Source organism: Tyto alba, unplaced genomic scaffold, assembly GCF_018691265.1.
Source record: "Tyto alba isolate M040663 unplaced genomic scaffold, T.alba_DEE_v4.0 Super-Scaffold_21, whole genome shotgun sequence".
Taxonomy (NCBI): domain Eukaryota; kingdom Metazoa; phylum Chordata; class Aves; order Strigiformes; family Tytonidae; genus Tyto; species Tyto alba.
This window is the reverse complement of record NW_024881295.1, coordinates 2365672-2371671: the sequence shown is the minus strand read 5'-3', so window position 1 is coordinate 2371671 and position 6000 is coordinate 2365672.

Genomic DNA, 6000 nt, shown 5'->3' with positions numbered 1-6000 from the left:
TAAAACGGTTTACCTTTCCTGAAGGGATCCTTTCTGCTGGGGGGACCTTAACAGCGAATGAAGCCCACTGTTACATGACTGCTTTGGTCTGATGTCTCAGATTATTGCCCGGCATTGCATCCAGGCCAACCCAGACACGCAGACCTGCTAGAATCGTGCATGAGTAACACAAGGCATGCAAAGATTTAATTGTTATCTTAGCTAGGGAATGCCCACTTAAGGGTACTTACGGATGTGGTACACAAGATCCCTTTTGCCAGAATGGCTAATGAGACATTTTCTCTGCATGTTCAAGAACCTAGGAAATATTCCAGGGCATCTCTCTTTGGATTTGGCGTTTACTGTAGCATTCAGAAGTTAACCACACCGCTAATAAAAGAATGTGCAGTAATTCATTTTTAATGATTATTTCCTGGGTGTGGTAAGTGGTTTTGTCGCTTTAAATTCTTATGCAAATAAAATCAGGCTAATCTTCTTAAATAGGTAGCTGTAGCTGTGTCAGCCTATTCTGAGTTGGCAGGAGAGCTGCATAATACTTGGAATTCTCTAAATTGTTCATGTCAGTGGGATATCAACAATCGGCACAATAATAGTGATAATAGGCATGTGTTTACTTGCAAAGAAATTATTGCATAACTAAGGGCCTCATTAACGGTTTTCAATACCTCAGAAGAATGCCCCTAACTTTCTGATTGTTTTCATCCTATTAATACCAACATCACACAAGCCACTCCCCAAGAGATTTCTAACACGCATGTTGTTTTAATCACTGGTTAGTTAGGAAATTCAGATGCAGCAACATATTTGAAATGAATTAACAGCGCAGTTATGCCTGGAGTGCTTTGATTAACAGAGAAGAGTCTCTGCTTATGAGACTGCCATCTCTCCGAAGTAATGATGCCTCATTCCAGCTTTCTTGGATCATGCAGTGATGCCCTAATGTGATTCTGGTAATCCCACATAAGTGGTAGAGGAACAGTAATTGTTAAATGTAAGCCTTCTAGTAATTTCTACCAGATCTTGCTAAAAAAGTGAGCAGTACCAGCACAGCCCCATCCTGGCAACACAGGAAACCAAATGACAGCTCTGTGGCACTCAGGCAAGATCACCAACATCAAGTCCAGGACACCACAGTCACAAGTGTCCTGCAGTTTGACAAGTTCCAGGGAGTATCCGTGCCTTGTCCTCCCACAGCACGTGTCACAAAATGCTCCACCTCCCAAAACAGTCTCAAAACCTTTGCCACCAAACCTGCTGCGCTGTAGGGAAAGAACCAGAGATGAACAGCATGGCCAGCTTTCCAATTCACACGCTTACAGGGGTTTTATTAGGTGGAGATGCCCGGATGACAGGGCAATCCGAAGAATGCTGACAGCCCTGAGGACGTCTTGTACACTTCTGAGGCTGGAGTCTCTGCGCACAGCCAGAGTGGCTGCGTGATTGTATGAGGCAGGCCTGAGACTTGCAGGGTTGGATCTACTTCTCCACTTGTGGGCCTAATACCTGGGTCTTTAGTATTTCTTAAGATGGCAGTAGATAATCTAGGAAGCCAACCCACACTGCAAAGCAAGGAAAACAAAAACAACAGAATAGTCCCTGCCAACGTGACCTAGGGCAAAATTCCTTCCTGACCCTAGATCTGGCGATTGGTTTAACCCAAGTATGCGAGCCACACCTGCCCACAGGTACTTAAGAAATTTTCCAATACCACTACAAGCATAAGCATGCTTGTCCAACCTCCTTTTTTTCAGCCAGGGCAATGCCGGTACTTCAAAAATGAAATTAAACTCTACAGTGCAGGTGATAAATCATAGCAGTTGTGAAGATGATTTCTTCCTAGTCCTCAGGCAGCCAACAAAAGCATGAAGCATGTGACTAACACGAGATAAAAACAGTACAGAAACCAAGTCACCTTCGAACTCTTTTTCCCCCCTCCCCATCACAACCTTGAGAAATAATAACAAATCAACCCCCAGATCCCCCAGCCACGTCCTGATATGCTTCCCACTTGCAAATACAAATCAAAGGGACAAAACAAAACTACCTGACTGGGAAAGTAAAACAGCAACCTGGGAAGAGCTGAACAAGCCAGCACTATGCGGACTGCCAGCCCTAGTCCTGTACCACCAGCACAACTTGCTCTAGCATCTTGTACCAACCACCATCAGTGGTCATGGATGCAGCCACCCGGCACCTTCCCTGTTTGTTATGCTCCACAGCCTGCTGATGTCGCTGGTTGCTGCCCCACTCCCCTGGTTTGCTCTTCTGAGGCATCCAGCCAGTGCTCTCCAAGTTATTCCCCGCACAGTCTCCATCCAGATGTCCAGCTGTAGAGTCCAGCTGTTAGGTCAATTTTTACCTCCGGAGAGGGACAGGATGCATCAGGGCTGTGCTACACAGCCAGAGTAGAGCCCACAGGGCCCTCTGCCTGCACTGTTGCTTTCAGCCAAAGATGTCTCCGTTCTCCTCAGTGCCTCGGTGCATCCAGTGTGCTACTTCAGCCTTGCAGGCAAAAGCAACTCCAATGGCACAGAAGTCCTCAAAAGACTCTTTAGCACAAATACTCCCAGATAAAACTTCTACCATCCTTCCTAAGGTTGCTGCCCTCAGGATTCCTTGACTGCAGTATAGGCTGTGGTGAGCTCTCCTGCCAGATACAGTTTTTCTGTCCATTGATATGTAGTGTGAATAACAGCACTGTGTTCACTCCAGCTTGACATCCTAGCACAAGTGTGTGAAAAAGCAGCGTAAGCGCATGCAGCTAAAGTCTGGCCCATCCAGCCAGTTCCTCACTCATGCCAACAGGAGCCAACAGACATTTCCCTCCACAGAAGGCACAGAGTCAGTGTTTCACTACTTCTGAGTCCTTCTCAGCCTCTGCTCCACCAGCTTCTTTGAACTGATGGCAGGTAGGGCCAGATTCTCTTCCCTTTGAAGTTAACAGCGAAACTGCCTCTGTCTTTGCTTCTGAGCAGGCTCAGTCCCCATGAAGTCTGTGGGACGTAGGCTCCTAAAAGCCCAAGTCACACGCAAAATCAGTACTTCAGCTCCAGGTTAAGGTGGCTGGTTTTGAAAGTTTCTGTCCTCTGTTCTTCAGCTAAGGCTCTATGACTGTAGGCAGCTCATGAGGCAGACAATATCTAACTCATTTATACCTTTGTTCTTTGTCCTTCTCCTCACCCTGAACTTGCCAAGGACTCATGAAACACCTGGCACAATCATAATTGTGTAGTAATTACCACAGACATTGCACCACCAGCTGTGAACTTGCAAGACAGCCATTACAATAGATGATAACAACAAGAAGCGCGTTAATGCTTTATCATTCTCTCAGCTTTGGTTACTCTAAGTCTAAAGGCTATGCATGCATAAATACCAGCCTACCTGTGCTTTTACCACGTCTGCTCTGTAAATGGAAGATAGCCCCCTCTTCCCTCTTAAATTAAAAAGAGTGTATGGATATTAGCACAAAACCACAAAAAGCAGATAGGCAGTCACAGCAGTTTGGGATAATTGGGAGATCTGTGTTCCGCATTCTAAGCCTATCAAGCTGTATTAGAAAAAAAATATATATATAAATAAATAAATAGGAAACTGGCTGCATATTTGTTTTTAAACTTTTATTCTGACAGCCTAGGATGAGGTCAGGGCTGGGTGTAGGAGCAAGGCTGGGGAAAGAATTATGATTAAGGATAAACACATCCTGGACTACAGAATTGAGGCAAAATGAGCATGTGTAGTTCTCCTTAGGTTATCAGGGACCTCTGCTGGTAATCCTGCCTATGCAAAAGAGACCAGATGGCCAGCAAATAGAAATTGGATCGTATTATTAACGAAGTCGTAATTTTCATATATCTTACAAACCAGATTGTGTGCTGTAGGAACAGGCAGAAAATTCCTGACCTCTTGATTAGCGCAAGGAGGTTTAGGAAGCAGCCCCTGGCTGATTGTTGTTACGAGCAGGGGGTATGAGGTGTTTGGACTCAGTTCCGTCTTGGCTAAGGACTGTTGTCGGAACTCCATCAAGTCCCTCACCCAGGCTTCTGCTTTCACCCCACCTTTGGTCTGATTTTATTTAGTCTGAAAGCCTGGGAACAGCCACGGTCTCTCAACATGTGTCTTCTTCAGCGCCTGGCATGATGGAGTCTGGTTTCACAAGGAGACTCTACATGCTACAGAAAACATAGACAAAAGCTGTACTAAAAGAACATAATTTAGACTATGATTACCTGTAACGCTGAGGTCCGGCAGTAAATAAAAGGTGGGAAAAGTCATATGCCAGGAAGGAAAGGGGATAGACTAACTCATCTAGAAACATATGAGCTCCCCTGCCCTCCTTTTAGCCCCATTTCCACTGCTTGGACCATCAGGATCTGTCTCTTCCTCACTTTCAGACACGTGGCTGTGCCAGTTCAGTAAGCCTGGTTTTGTTCTTGTTTCTCTTGGATTTATTTAGAGGTAAAACCCTAAAGATCTGCTATGGCAGAATCCTACTTTCCAGCCTCACCAGGGAAGAGTTTTACACCCAGAATACCTAGGACTGCCACACATATCTCTAGGACTTTGTCTTCAGGACCACCTGTGTTCAGTCTCAGCAGAAATACTCTTCAATCCTGGAGGCTCAGGAATGGTTTCTGCATGTTGTGTCAGTAGGTCTAGGCTGGAAAACCAAGGCCAGCTGCCTCTGTAAGAAGCTATCACCAGATATTCCCAAGGGAACGCCACTCTGAAGTGAAGTTTCATACTGCTCTGGGGGGAGCACAAGTGCCCATGTTCAGTGGTATCGTGGGAGATGCAAGGATTTTCGTGACAATCACAGGGAAAGAACAAAAGAATTTTAAAAGACACTTCTGCACTTAGCTAAATCTATGTGGGATTCCTTAGGTTATGACAGGGTTTCCCATGTCAAAACTTCCCTCGGGTAGATTTCAAAGATCCACCATAACAAAGGAAAACACAAATACAGGTCATCGTTGCTCGATCCTGTAACGTCAGCAACAATAGCAGCAATGTTGTGCTCTGAAGACGTACTCAGCAAGGTCAACAGACCCAATTTGGAGCTGACAGTGTTACTCCACTGAAGTCAGTTGAGTTATTCCTGTCGAAGTGAGTGGTGAAACCGGCCAGGATTTTGTCCTGTGGAGCTGAGGCACCTCTGAGAACACTGCTGTCTCCTCCTTTCTCTGCAGGACCACAGGTAACATTACAGTGGCAACACCAGCCATGCTGAAACTAAATCCAAATACTTAGATTTGGCATCAGAGAAAAATAGCCTGTCTCAAAGATAATGCCTGTGATGAAGTCTTCAGCAACTCAGTCTTTCAGGCACTGCATGAGTAGTAAGATATCAACTTAGTTCTTTACGCACTGAGATGGTTCTAAGATAATGTCTTCTTAGAAAGAGATCAAACATGTATCTGTTTTGCATGGCTGTGTTTCGCACCCATGCTTCCAGTATTCGGCAGCTCTTTCTTCTTTGTTTTGCTCCAGATTATACAATGAGTGTCTCACATCAGGTGCTTCTTAGGGGCCCTTTTAATAGGAGCAGGATATTTGAGGCATCAAATTGTATCCTGGGGGAGTTGCAGGATTAGGCCATAGAGCAATTTATGCTATATGTCCTAAAGGACCAATAGCATTTTATGGTTTGTCTCTTCAGTTAGCTATGAAATGGTGGTCCGCTCCACCAAATTTTGGCTTGAACTAGAAATTATTTGACTTAATCTTGTTCTCCTAGACTGTCACACCCCATGTGGTTTATGCTAGGATGGTATACTATACTCATCATCTCCTGATGCATCAAATACGTGGGACCAAGAACAACCCTGTGTGAGAGACTAAATATCAAGGATTCAGTGTCTGGTCTTTTCAAACATTAGGCCTGAATAATCAGTGGGTTGACTCTGGACTTCACTCCTTGCTTTGCACACAGTTCGAAGCAGGAAAACCACGATCCCTCCAGATCACTAAAGGACTGACCTGGAGAATGTCTCTTTTCCC